This window comes from Malurus melanocephalus, unplaced genomic scaffold (assembly GCF_030028575.1).
Source record: "Malurus melanocephalus ecotype Western Australia unplaced genomic scaffold, MMel_1.1 scaffold_1, whole genome shotgun sequence".
Lineage (NCBI taxonomy): Eukaryota > Metazoa > Chordata > Aves > Passeriformes > Maluridae > Malurus > Malurus melanocephalus.
In genome coordinates, this window is record NW_026623233.1 from 1,713,972 (window position 1) to 1,728,661 (window position 14,690).

A 14,690-nucleotide genomic window follows, 5' to 3' on the forward strand; every position below is an offset into this window, starting at 1 on the left:
TTTCTGAAGTTGTTATGTGAAAACTGTTCAGGATATGGATGACTCTAATCTGTGCAACTGAGCATACACTAGTTTGGTGCTGAGGAAAAGAGAGTTTTAAACCCTCATCTCTTTCCCAGTCACTGAGGCTAATAGCAAAGCCAGAAGCTGTAAGGAATGCCATGGGAAAGAACATGCGGTTCTAGTGTATTACCAGAAGGTTTCTGAAGGTAAAAAGTGATAGGAGCTGCCCAGAAAACAAGATTCTGAGAGGCTCCTTGAGATAGGATGGACTGAGTACTCTTTTTTGCTTTTAATTCAAAACTTACATGTTTTTAATAGTGGGGGTAGTAGGAAAAACCTCTTAACTTACTAACACTGGGTTGAGTGAGAGAAGACAATTGATGGGAAAGAGTGAGAGAAGATTAAGGAAGTGTTTCCAAAATTGTTCAGAGCCACTGATGCTAAGGTTAGGAACAGGCTTCAAACGTGGATGGATGCAATGCCAGTTGGTTGGTTTTTTGTGGGATTTTTTTTGTTTGGTTTTGTTGGGTTTTTTTTTTGTAAGATAAAGAAAATGGTGTTGGACATTTGGAGAATAAAGCCGCTTCCAAGGGACTACCATGTTTTTCTAAATAGGGGAAAACAGCAACAACAAAACAAAACAAGGAAAAGAGAGCCACCAACTGGTGCTCATATCCCTGCCTCCAGCTTGGCGTTAAGAGTACTGACACAAGAGGAGGCTCACTTCACTTCTGCATAAACATTTTATGTATTTCCACACTGCCCCCTAGATTCCTCCTTTTCTTTCCTCCCCACTGGGGACACTTGCAGATTCTGCTTCTTGTTTGTCCCAACCTCTCCTAGTTCACCCCAGCTCACTTTCACGGCTCCTACCCAATCTACTCCTCACGTTGTTCTCACTTGGGTCTCCTCATATTTCCATACAGATCTCTGCCATAGCATTTGCGATCCAGTTGTTGCCCTGCCTACTTTCCCTGCTCCCACTCTCGGATAGGTGCACATGTGCACCCTATCTCCCGGAACCACCTTGCTGTAGATAATCCTTKCCTGCAGATCCCTGGCCTTCCCAGATCTCCCACCAAGGCTCCTCCTCTAGCAGGGCTTTAAAAAACCTCTATGTGAGCTGTGCTTAACTAAGATCTACCCAAAGGGAGCCTGGAGAGGAGACATACTGGTGTGTTTATGGAAAACCTGTGACAGTGCTRTGCAGGCAATAAATAAAATGCAGAACAGGGATTTTTCAAAGGTCTGAGTTCTCTGTAGCAAGAACTGCCAGTGGCTGTCTAAAATAAAAGATAAAGAGCAATGGCCACTTGGAAAATGGTTGTGTGTGCGTGTACATACTGTCCGTGTAGCACCTGTTGAGAGCTGGACCTGCCATGTACAGCACATAAACAAAAGGCCAGTACAGATTTATGAGATTTAGCAAAGCTTGAACTATTGCTCCTCACTCGTAGGCAGCAAGTGTGCAGCAAGGAGAAATCACAGGCAGCACAGCAATGTCAGGCAGCATCTTGGGATGGCTGTCCCGAGTACTGAGGAACAGTGAAGGGGGTGAGTGGTGAGGGAGAGACCAGCGGGCAGGCTTGTTGAACATTGCTGAATCAGAAGATGAGCTGACCTACCAAGTATTTTGAGGACTTTCCCAGGACACTACATCGCCTCCACGAAGAAACGCGGCTTTACAGCTCCTCTGGGAGGCAGAGCAGCGCGGGAGTGAATACTCTGGCCTCCTGCCAAAGTGAACCCAACGAGGTCATGAAGGCTGATTTGGCTAATTTGAGGATCTCTTTCGGCTGCCCGCCTCACTGCAGGCTCAGAGCACACTCTGAGAAAGTTTTGTTCAAGGACGGGTTTTATTTCAACGAGGAGTTTTGTTTCTACAGCGCAACCCCCGGTGTTGGTGAGGGGGAAGATGGAGGCGGCGCAAGGCTTKCTGGGAGCTGTAGTCCGGCGGCGGGCGCTGGCCCCGCGGGAAGGMGGTGTCCGTGTTCCCGAAAGAGGAGAATTCCCTCACTCGACCCTTCCTTCGTGGCGCAGGTTTAGGCTGTCCGGGGAAGAGGGRTGCCCGCGGTTTACTGTCCCGGTGTGTGTGACCTCAGTGTTACCGCACGTCTGCTGCTGCCGGGCTTCTCGCTGTACATCCGCAGGCAAACAGCACCTAAAGGCGTACGCAGTTAGTCTGGAAAGATGCAATATGTGTAGTGTTTGTTGTTTGAATCCTCCCTGCTTTTCATTATTTCTCCTAGGGGGGATGTTCGGGTGCCAGGTATGTATTTCCCTGGCTCAGCTGGATTGTTGTGGTGCTCAAGGGGAAGGCACATCAGCCGAGGGCAGTAGAGACAAGGAGTGTTTCCATGAGCTCCAGCACCCACAGTGTCAGTGCTTCTTGTAAATCGCGGTGACACTTCAGTTATACCTAAGCAAGCAATTTTTTTTTTTAACCCTACAATGAGTTCTTTAAACTCCCTCCTTCATTTTTCAGGCTGGAAACGGCAAGCAGAAACTTTTAATCATTCTGAGGGTATTTTGGCTTTATGAGTCTCTCATCACACTGGCCACATTGGAATCTCTTAAAACTGTTCCTAAGCTTTTATTCAACAGCCACCGCCTGCATGTTCTCTTCTATGTTTTGTTTATTAGAAAGCAAAATTATTTGTTTTGGCATTGAGCAGGGCAAGATAACATTATTTTTTGCAGAGTGACATTCTTCTTTTTTGCCCATTTGTTTTTCACAAGTAATTATAACCAGGAGTTAAAGTATGAGGATCATGGAAATTTCCTCATTAATATAACAGGACACTCAGATGAAGCAGAGGACATCTGCAATGAGCAGGAGAAGGCAGTTAGAATCTAAGCACAACACATGAGAAAGAGAAACAATCCTTTAAGAATGGATAAAAATCTTGCTGTATTGCACTGCATAGAATACAACTTCAATGAATATCTGCACATTTAATGAAACAATAGCCCAGTTGTCCTCTCACTGAAGATAATTACAAATAACTTAATATCCTCATAATGCTATCCTTGATTCTTTGAGGTAGTCCTCAAAAAGCTCAAATGGTGAATGTTCTTCTTCAGGATCTTTATATATAGMGATGTATAGAAACACTAAAYTATTTGCTTAATTTTATTAGGACAAACCCTGTTGSTTAACTATTTGCTTGATTTTATTAAGRCAAACTCTGTTGCTTTCAAATCTCCTAAAGTTGATCCCTGGTGTTTACACTCATTTCTGCTGTTTACATTGGCTTCATAATCCTTCAGTGTAAACAGAGAAAAAGAAGTAAGGATTCTTCCCATGAAACAGCTCAAGAAAGAAATCCTGACATCACTTAAATGAAGCATGCTTCCTGTTTCAACATAATTAAATTCTGAGCTCTTAAAAATAAAAATAAAGAGAAAAAAACAACCTTAATTTACTGTAAAGCTACAGACATTTCAGGGATAAAAAAAACAGCTACAGATGGCGAGATTATTGTTACCTGTGAAGGACTTTACTCCTGATGTTCTTGCTTGGGTGTCTATTTCAAACCAAGAGGTTTCAGCCAAAATGATTGTTTTTTTAGGGTCAAAATTAACATTTGTTCTGCACGAGGAAAAAAAAATCTTTCCTGATTCTAAGGCCCTCAAGGGTTTCAGCAGGATGATAAAACCACAGAATATGCTGAGTTGGAAGGGATCATTGAATCCAACTCCTGGCCCTTCACAGCTCCATTCACCATGTGCCTGAGTACTGTCCAAATGACAGTGACCTCAGTGTCACAGGCACCTTCTGCCATCCTTGTGAAGGTAAGACCAGATTCTTGCAGCTGGGCTGTGTTTATAACACCAAATAAAACAAGTGAAGGCACTCGGCTTTTTGACCAAGTGCCAAGACCTGAGCACATCTATTTTACAAAAAATTGCTTTCCTTCCATGGACCCAAGACACAACCATTAGTATGTTTGTGCTTTTTTTTTTTGTTGGCTCTCTATTCCTGAAAAAAACAGGGTTATTGGAGTGATGTTTTCATAGTATGAAGCTGAGAACAAGTGTGCTATGCCCTAGAGAGTCTAAAGGCAGTAAAAAAAGGTGATGCTGGGCACAGGAAGAGGGAAGAGGGAAGGCTGAGCTGGCATTTGCCTGGTGCATGCTGCCTGCTGGAATGGGCTGCACACCCACCACCTCCTGCTCTGGATTCTGTCTGGGACAGTGTGAGCTGACATGAGCCAAACTTTTCCAGGACACATGCTTGCAGTTAAGCATAATGGGCAATTAGCAGTCCAGTGCTTAAGCTCATTTCCAGGCCCTGTTTTTTCTGGTGCTGTGGTCATAGCTTTGGAGTCCTTTGGGAAAAAAACTCCACATTACATTGCATGTGACTGGTAGAGATGTCTTTAATTTTAGCAGGTCTCCAGCCAGGGTTTCTTGAAGAAGCTTGCTGCTGGCTGTTTTCCCCCTGCTCTGGCAGCTGTCTGGCCCCGCTCTGTGTGTAGCAAGGAATATGGCTTGAGCAAACATTGCTGTAACAAAGTTGAGCAGAAGTTTGGGCTGAAGTACAAACAACATATAGGAACAAATATTCTTAGAAACGAATCAAGATTTAAATAACTCCAGGTAGAGTTATTACAAAATACACATTACATTTAACTTCATTATTTGTGCCTTGGTGCCTGTCTTAGGAAATAATAGTCGTACTTCAAGCTAGCAGAGAGCTRAAGCTAAACCTTTCCCAACTTTCTGATTTAAACTGACCATGAAGCAATCATGCAGTGTGAAACAGTGCTGGCATCAAGGCATGGGTCTGCAGGTGTCCAGGCAGCAGGCTGTACAATCCTCAGGCCTGCAGTTGTATTTCCAATTTTATCTTCAGATTTGCCCTTTTGTGGCCCGAGACTTTTGGGAGAAAACATACTGAACACACTTATCCTGAGAGAGGCTTGACCACAGTAGCAGAGAGGGGTCAATGAAGCTGCAGAAATACTTGATGGGGAAAAAAGAATGAAATATTTGTAATCACAAGTAATTGAAAGGGTGTTCATTGAGGCTTYACAAATGTTCAACCCCATCTACGTAGAAAAAATATAAGGAAAATAGACAAAATTTTGCTGGTTCCCTTCAATGTCTGTCATTATTTTATGTTGGTATGGTGGGAAAAAGTTGTAGGAAAAGAGGTAGAAATAAGGTATTTATACATACCCCACATCATGGAAATTATTTGTCTGTAGTAGAAAACATACTCTGGACATTAGGACTGTGCATACTTTTCATGGGAAAGAAATGGCTCTCTTGGAATGCAAACCTCCCTCATTCCTGGCCTTCGCACTATGACATCGTAAATAATGCAGCAAGCTGCTGCCCCAAAGTCAGGAGCTTGGAAAGGAAGAAAACAAATACAGACCTTGTGTGTACCTTGGTGACCAGAGAAGTGCTGAGCAAGGCAGGGTGTGTAAGAGGGCATGTGCAGTTCATGTGCAGTTCAAGCCAGGAGGGAGCAGCTGGGGCCACTGCAGTAGGGTTAGGGCGATGTTGTGTGGCTGATCAGATGCAGCCAGTGCCAGAGAGAGCAGAGGGCAAGAGCGAGGGCAGAGGAAGCTGCTTTCTGGATTTGCAGAGCAGCATGCATCCCCCAGCTGTCAGAGCAGGTTGCCCAGTCTCWGGGGAGCACAGCCTTAGAAGTCAGCCCTTTCCATTCTGCAGTTCCCAGCACAGCAGTGTTTATTGCTTTCTTCTTCTCTRTAAAGCCATTCCCTGGGTGTTGATGCTTGTATTGCTCTAGAGCCCCTTGTAGTAGCATGCAGTCCTTTGATGCACCCTGCAGAAAAGTCCCCAAGTTGCAGAGGCTGAGGTGGAATTCTTTACTTTTGGAGGGGGCCTTGGGATGCACATGTGGCTCTYGTTTTCCTCTTTAATGTAACCTCTGTAACCCCAGCAGTCCTGCTCTTTCCCATCCCCATTTTCAATTTCAACACTTTTTACTTTTCCCTATTTCATYGTATCATTTGTGATCCACCATAACCATTTGGGTTTTTTAAAAGCTTTTTTCTCACCCACTTCCTGTTTTCATGGGGTGGGGAGAGATAAACTGACACTTYGTTCTGTCATGAAATGGGCTGCTTTCTCTACCTGGCATGGAAGATCAGTGACAAAATTTGCATCTGCTTTTTCACCCAAGATTATTTTTCATAGCCATTCAATTTTCAAAATGTAGCTTGAGAGCACCTCCCTGAAGCTTTCTGGTAGTGCTAGAAAGTGGAAAGACTCCCAACAAGAGAAGCTTCCACCCTGCCCATGYCACAGCTTCTGCTCTCCCCTTGTAGCCTTCAGCTCCTTGCACCTCCCACTCACTTGGTTGGAGGGAATGTTCCCAGCAATGTTCTTTGGGTGTAGGGGTTTTTCCATTAATTGGAAAGGGAAGGGTAAACATCTGCATGAGGTCAACGTTTTCCTTCATGTTGATGTAAGGCTAGAAACTGGTGATTAATAAAAATAAATGGTGGTTGATTAAAAAAACCAACCAAACAAAAACTGACCTTGTGCAYTTATTCAAAGAGGGAGAAAAGTTGTTGAGGTGCAGGTAAGCAAATTACACCCTCCTTTCTTGATCTATGAAATCACATTTTTCAAAGAAAGGCATGTCCTCRTACTGCCAAACATACTGCATAGTTTCAACTGCTGTGCTGGTACAGTAAAGTCCTTCTTTTCACATGCCCATTCTTTTGCTAAGCCCTATTTTTCATGGCCACCTTATTCCAAAGTATAAAGAAGGGGAGAGACTTTAAAAAAGAAATACCTGAGATAACAAGATACAATGGAGTTTTGTATTCTGTAAGATCACTCAGTCAACACCTCCTGTCCTTCCCTTTGCTTCTTTGCCTGTACATTGAACAAGTCAGACAAAGCAAATTTTCAGAAGTCAAGGTACCGAGTGATAGTGAAATATGATTTAGCGTTCTTGAAAGGTTTAGCTGTTTCTAGTACAATAAGACGTGGACTATAGTTGTCTAAAATTAATGTAAAAAGTTACCAAGGTAACCTTTAGAAGACTCAAATAACAAGCCTGCTATAATAAAGATATATTTCCTTGAAGCATTCTTAACAGTTTTTCATTTGACATGACAAGAGCACTTCTGAATTATTTCTAAATGAACTGAAAAGGAAAAATCCWTATGGGGGAAATTGTTTCTTAACTTAACCTACTTCTACTCTTTTCATTAAAGAAAAAATGGTGTAGATAAGGCCAATTTTAAAGCTTTAAATTTACATTTTCATGTGTTTATAATCTGTCCAGTAGTTCAGTATTTCCAATGCTTTATTTGTCCCCTAGGCTTTTAAGTAATTTTTAATTTTCAGAATTCACGTAAGTTTTTTAGGCATCTTCTAAGTTATTTAGACCCTAAACATACATTTCCATGAATAGCACATTTTTGAGGTATGTATTTCCTTTTCTTCCTTTCTTGGATAACTCCAAAATTACTTTAGCTGTGAACCTGGCATGCTGTTACTTTGGAAGAGAACATAATTTTTCTGAGTGTGCAGAAAGAAAATTCTCTCTGAAGCAGTGAAGCCCTCCGTGCTCTTCCCTGCATGACAGATATCTGCAAAAGAGTCACTTTAATTTGGAGTGGCAGTCCTGGTTTCATGGGAAATAACCATGAATGGCCTTTGCAATCCTCAGAGTGAGGATTTGACTGATGGCTCTTAGAAAAATAAGTACAGAAAGGAGTGTAGTTCTGGGAGTAGTTATGTGTCTTCCCACATTTTCTTYGTCTCTCCCAGAGCTGAGAAAAATTATTGTGGACAAACAATAGCCCTGTCTACAATTAAAAAATGAGGGATATTTGGCATGAGGTAGAAGTCAGAGGTGGGCTAACAAGTCAAGGACTAGGAGTGGTGAGCAGCAGATATGTGGGAAAGAATTTGAGAAGCCAAACCGATCTCTGTGAATTGTCTTTGTGGTGTGAAATCCCATCCTCTCAGTCCTTGCTTTGCTTCCACGCTCTGAGTGACTTGGAAACCAGTTCAGAAATATACAGTATGAGTTCCCCATCCCTTCTTCCCACCCAGTCCATCCTAATTAATTTATAAGGAAGGCTCCACAAACCAGTCTGAAAATGGGAATAGAAAACTAAAGCTTTTGTTTTCCCCACTCCCTCATCGCCAGAGATTTTCTCCCATTTCTTAGAACATTCAATTCACAAAGTTGCTCACAATGAGCTTTCTTCAGGCTTTTAATATTGTTTCACTGTGTCTAAATACTGCTGTGAAAAAAGACTAAATGATGAAAACTGACTGTGCAGACCAGTGGCTGGATCCTTCCTCCAGGAGGTAGGACCTGGACCTGCCCTTGCTCCAGGCAATTTTTATTCACAGAGACTGTAAAGTGTCAAGAGTTAAAGTGTCAGTCTAGCTTAGTCCAGCAGCTGGCGACTTCAGCAATTCCTCAGATATGGGGAGAGGTGAATTTAGATATCTAAGGCAGAGAAACTGCCATAACCTGCTCTACCCCACCTCAAATGAGTTCAGAGAACTGAAAAGAACAACTCTTTTCCTCTGATAGTCGATGTTTTTTTCCTTAATCAAACCTAACACCTAATATTTAAATTGTTTTTCCAGTTAATGTGAGTTTTTAATATTTTTTTCTTTTGCTCAGTTTTAGATATAAGATTTATTATTAAAAATCTAGTAATATAAATGTTCCTATTGTGTTTTATTAGCAAAATAGAGGGTGTAGTTTATGCTAATATAAAGTAATTACTTCCTCATGTTGATTACTCAGGCTGCTGTCACTGGTACGTAAAGAATTAAAAATGCAGGTTTATATTCTTTCAAGCTTGAGTAATTCCTTTCTCAACACAATTATTTTGTGCTAAGTGAAGGCGTCTTTGTTCTTTCTTGTCTTTTCCGCCTTCTGGTATTMCTTGGTGTGCTCTGCACTAACCGGCCTTTCCCAGGGAAGAATGGTTCAGTGAAAGAACATACAGTGCAATTTATTTATGTTACCACTTGCAAATACAACTAAACAGAGGTAATGCACCCTGGAAAGGGGAAGAAGGAAAGCTTCTCAGATGGTGGGCTTGCCTGTATTCTTTGATTGTTATGCTGGAAGCTGACAATTCAGCAAAACACATGATTAGCCCATGTTTGAGATTCCCTGTTTTGTTGGAAATTAAGCACAAGCAGAACTCTGTTCCTATTCAGCAAAGAGTAGGAACACATGCTGAAATAGCAGTAACTACTTCAGTGTGACAACATTGCAGGTGCCTTCGTTATCACATCCAAARTCAAGAAGTGAACATCATCCCTGTTTTTGTACAGCATGGTTTTTCCAGGGACCCTCTTGGGCTGTTGAGGACAGAAGAACAGACAGGATGGTGATGCCCCAGCTCTAGGGGACAGGACATTAAAGGACAAGTTAATGTCATWATTACGTCAATCACAAATAGTTTACCCCTACAACAAAGTTGTGTTTGGTAAATAGCATACCATTAAGGGGCGAAAGGATAAATACAATCCCCTCAGTATACAGTCAGTAGCTGCTTTGAGAGCTCATGGCCAGAATGAAACTTGTCAAAACCAGTGGACTCAAGTCTGGAGAAAATGGGAAAATCTTTAGTGATCTTGACAGCCAACTAGGAAAAAAATAAATAGATGAGATTGAGTCAGCTGTCAGGAATATAAAATGTGCTATGCTTATTTTCCTTTCATGTGCCAGTTAAGAATGACTAAAGGTGGCTGGCAAACCTTCAAGTCCCAGAGAAGCAGAGGTCCTAAGCTCTGGTCCAGCTCTGCTCTTGTGATGCCCAGCATCTCAGTGCTCAAGGGTCCTAGGGAGGACTGTAGGATTCATCTTCAGGAAGCATCAGACAAGGGCTGTTTGGGCAGTTCATGACAAAAACTGTGAATCCAGGACAGTTGGTGCTGGCTGGAAATCTTCTTGGTGGGCAGGGGGACTGAGATGAGTCTTGGGGTCTTCTTAGTTTGTGCATAACATAGGAGGAGAGATGAGAAAAGCTGAATAAACTACAGAGTGGGTAATTTCAACAGGCTAGAAGATTGTTCTTTGCAGTACTGTTATTTGGAAAGATAGGATGTTGGGATTATAGAGAAGATACTTGGGGTAAGTGGCTCATTTTTATCCAATATTAATAGAGTAATTTGGCATCCAAAGTATGACATTTTGCACTTAGATTTCTGTGTAAATTAAATCACTTTACATTATATTGTTGRTTTTTATATTTCTACTTAATTTATTTATGGAAGGCAAATGTTTATATCAGACTATTCATGYAATGTCCAAACTTCTTTGGATCATGTATACTAAGAATAGTCTTGGCTACTGAAAGTGGCATAGATCTATATTTTGTACATATCTCAGAATATCAAGGACCAGAAGATAGTTTCTGGGCAAGTTTTAAATATCTTTTGAAAAGGAAACACAAGAAAACTCAGTTATGGCTGYAGAGGATCATATAGACCAAGCATAATATGTTAAGAAACATATGGTCCATATATAGAACATGAACTTCAAAATGAAAACTGAAAGACATTATACTGACTGAGTTCCAGAAAAACTAACAGATGTGAAAAGATATGATTATTTAAAGGCTGAAAAAGGAACTCAAATACTGGCAGATTCTTACTATATTTCAGTGAGTAAACAAATGCGCTCCTTACTCCACAGTAATTCTTATTCCACAGTAATTTAACCTGTCATTCCAATGCTAAACAGCCTGAGGTAAGGAAAAGGCTTCATCTGATTGTTTTAAGGCCATCTTCCACACTTCAACAATGTATTGAGGTGAAATCTAAGGGTGGAGAAGAAAAAAAAAAAAAAAAAAAAAAATAGAGACTCTTTCCAATTTAAAAGACACTATGAATTGTTATAGTTTACTTCCAGGGAGGCACTGAAGCCCATCCATCTCTTGCTAGGCCAGCTGAGGGTACAGCAATCTCTCACCCTGCTGGGGATGCTGTCACGGACCATGGGCACGGTGGCACTATCTGGCCCTCCCAGCAGGCAGCYGCTACTGAGCCTTGTGCAGTGGAAATAGGAGCTGATGGAWAAYTTCAGCTYCCTCCTMACTTTTCTGGGACTTTTCTGTGGCWCTSTTTTTTCCCTCGKGCAGTAGTTTGTTTTCCACATTTCAGGAAAGCTCTGTGCACTGTTGGCATGGATGCAATAATGTTTGAAAATGCCTTCGCTCSAGCTTGGGATCGCCTGGCCATAACTCAGGTTCCAGGTGTTAATGATGTTCTGCTCTGAGTTCATACAGACAATTCCAGGGTAAAGGCAGAGCACTAAAATAATTACCAGATTACATTTTATTTTTWAAATATTTACTGCCAACAGCTTACAGCCTCTATGGAGACTGTGTTTTCCACCCTATTATGAAAATAAATCTCTCTTCCTCAGGATGCCTTTTCTGTTTAAGCAAAATTAAGTATCTGATCTTTTGAGAGGCTTGCTGGGGTTAATTCACTGCCTCTATTTTCTTTAGTAGTGATCTCAAATGAGTTTGGGAAGATAATAAAACCTTCTACAACACAATGATTAGTCCTTTTAATTAATAGGGCTSAATAGAGCCAGAAGTATAGCTTCCAGAATATTCATCCTCAGCCTGGCATGGTTCCTTGTTGCTTCCAGTGTCATCTAAGCATGCTGTTGCATTTCCAGGATTTTGAATTGTTCTCTTCACATGATGTTATAATACAACATTTTTCAAACAGATGATTTCTGGTGCAAATGGTTTGCAGAGGCATGCTTGATTCTTGTGGAGGCACATGCAAACATTCTTCCTGATATTTGGCTTCTTCTATTAAAGAGCCACATAAGGGACTGAGCAGCATTTCATATTTTAACAACAGGGAAACACTCTTCTAGAATGTGCCCTTTTCATATTTTTAGGTGCAAAGTGTGCTTCTGGTGCCTCTGAGAACCTCTGCACCTCTGGTACACGAACCTCTTGARAATGCCAGCTGCAGAGATTGTGCAAACGTTTTGTAGCAGCACTGTTTGGATCCCACCACAAAGAAAACTTCTTGTTTAATATTTCCAGCTGAGGTTGGAAAGATAGTTTTGCAGCCTGGAATGATCTCTGGAGTGTTAGCTAAACATTGCCAGTTTATGGCCAAACTGAAATGTGGAAATGATGGATTAATGTCYCTTTTGCGCAACTTCTCAGCTAAATACTTAGTCCTGAGCACATGCATGGTTCCCTTGACTACGTGTGTGTTTTCTGACACTTCAGCTATGTGACAGTGCTTGTAAGATTAAAACTTTGTATGAAATAGTTTGTTTTATTATGTGCTCAGGCTGTGGTTTCACATGGTTATTTAGGGTGTTTCATACCCTATCTAATAGAGACAAATTGAAAGGCGCTGGGCAAACTCACTCTACTGGTTCATACTGGTTTAAAAAAATGTAAGTAGGAGGTATRTCTTGTCCTAGAGACTTACACAGACTGTTTGAATTCTTATTATATAAGCTATATTACATAAAGAATTCTAATGCTTTMTTTTGGCTGTAGTATTGTTTGTCCTCCTGTGGCTGGCAAAAAATCAACATACCTAACATATTTTTCACTCTGATTCAGCATAATGCACAAGTATTCACATCTGAKATCAGATTTGTGCTGCCGGGTGATGCAGTAATACAGCTTCTGTATCCATTAAGTCACTTTTTATGGGAGAACCTAATCCAAAAATGAGCAAGACTCTCTCTGAAGTCAGGTGGCTTTGGATCAAGTCAGTCTCTCATCTGCTTGCTCCCTCCAGGCTGAAACAGACTGGGGACTTTAACTGATTTTAAAAGGGTGCTTCATTTTTCAAGAGAATAATTTAGATTTAATCTTATTTAGTAAATGCTCTGCTGCTGGTTTCTTTTTTCCTAGTAGCAAACCTGAATGTACTCCTAATTCTCCCGACCACAGCCCATTCCCAAAGTCATCCCCATGATAAGGCTTGTGACTGGAGTGAAAAAGAAAAGCTGCTTACAAAGCTGTCTCAAACCTTTTCAGAATTGTAGAATATTCCCAAGATACGTTTCTCTACCTTGTCTTCCAAAGGTGTGCTCCTGCCATGCTGAGTAGGGCTGGTCTTATCAAGAAGGTCACGGAGGCCAGGAAGTTTCRCATTGCAGGTGAAACCACATTGCCTCATCTCTCTGGATAATCATTTACCTGCTTACACACGCATGCTTCTGGCTGCAGACTCACTGTGTGACATGTGCTGAAGCCACAGAAAAAGGCTGAAGTGTTTTTGCAGGAATTGTTAGAAAAAAACAGTCAGCAGGCGTTTGTGGTATTTCCTTTGAGTTTCTGCGTTCTCTGCTTCCCTGGAACATGGAGCCATATAGACCTGAAGATTTGGAAGTGGAAGGGGAAAAATTAAGCCAGTTTAGGTGGTATTATGGGCATATGGGACACATTGAAAAAGGAGATTATTGAGTGATGGCAGTACCGATTAACAAAAAATTTGCTGCAAAATTTATGATAACCCCCTGCACCAGTACAGGCTGGGGGCTGATCTGCTGGAAAGCAGCTCTGTGGAGAAGGATGYGAGGGTCCTGGCGAGCAACAACCTGTCCATGGGCCAGCATTGTGCTCTCATGGCCAAGAAGGTAAATGGAATCCTTAGGTTCATCRGAAAGAACATTGCCAGCAGGTCAAGGGAAGGTGTCCTGTACCTCTRTTCAGCCCTGGTGRGGCCATTTCTGGAGTGCTGTGTCCAGTTCTGGGCTCCTCAGGACAAGGAAGGATCTCCTGGACTGGATCCAGTGGATGCCAACAAAATTGATTAAGGGACTGGGACATCTCTCTTATGAGGAAAGGCTGGGGAAGCTGGGCCTGTTCAACCTGGAGAAGAGATGACTGAAAGGGAACTTCATCAATGTAATTAAGTAGCTGAAGGGAGAGTGTCAAGAGGATGGAGCCAGGTTCTGCTCAGTGGTGCTGAGCAATAGGACAAGAGACGATGGGCAGAAACTGATGCACAGGAAGTTCCACCTGAACATGAAGAAYGRTTCTGCTGYGCATRTGAGYRCTGGAACAGGTTGCCCAGAGGTTGTGGAGTCTTTCTCACTGGAGATATTCCACAACTGTCTGGAATCAATCCTGTGCCATGTGCTCTGGGATGACCCTGCTTGAGCAGGGAGGCTGGAACTGATGACCTACTGTAGTCCCTTCCAAACTTACCCATTATATGGTTCTGTGATTTGCTTCATCTACCCTTGACAGAGACCAGTCTGATTCTTATTCATGCCTCAACATATGTTCCACGAGGTAAAAGATGGCTACCGGGAGTAGTGCGCTTTCTGGGAGCTCTGTCCCTCAGGAGGCTTTGCCTGGCAGCCAGTCACGGGAGAGACAGCTTCCCCCACTGCTCTGCAAGCGCCCTGCCCCCCTGGCTGGTGAGGTAGATGCCCGGATGCCCGGGAAAACAGCGCGCGGAAAAAACGCGCGGGAAATCATGCTATGGGAGGGCGAGGCAGATAAAAACCCCGAACGGCGACACAACGGGGGCCATTTTCCTTTGGAGTTCTTGGAGGTAGCGGAGGTCCGCCTCGAGGGTCACCTTGGCCTCCCCCTGCTCCCTCGCTTTTCCTTTTCTCCCTGTGGTCCTGCCTTCCCTGTCCGCACCTGTCTTCTCCGTGTGCTCTGTTTCGCCGCTTCCCCGAGGCATCTCGACCCTGCGACAACCTC

The 14,690-nt window shown here is 42.5% G+C and overlaps 1 long non-coding RNA gene across 1 annotated transcript; it reads right to left on the reverse strand.

The window, feature by feature from the left end:
- Positions 1-1,634: 1,634 nt before the first annotated feature.
- On the reverse strand, positions 1,635-13,584 carry LOC130588744 (uncharacterized). Its single transcript, XR_008967017.1, has 3 exons — positions 13,042-13,584; positions 6,782-6,864; positions 1,635-2,164 (listed from the first exon to the last, which is right to left on the reverse strand). It is a non-coding gene; the product is annotated as an uncharacterized LOC130588744 (long non-coding RNA).
- Between the last annotated feature and the right edge of the window lie 1,106 nt (positions 13,585-14,690).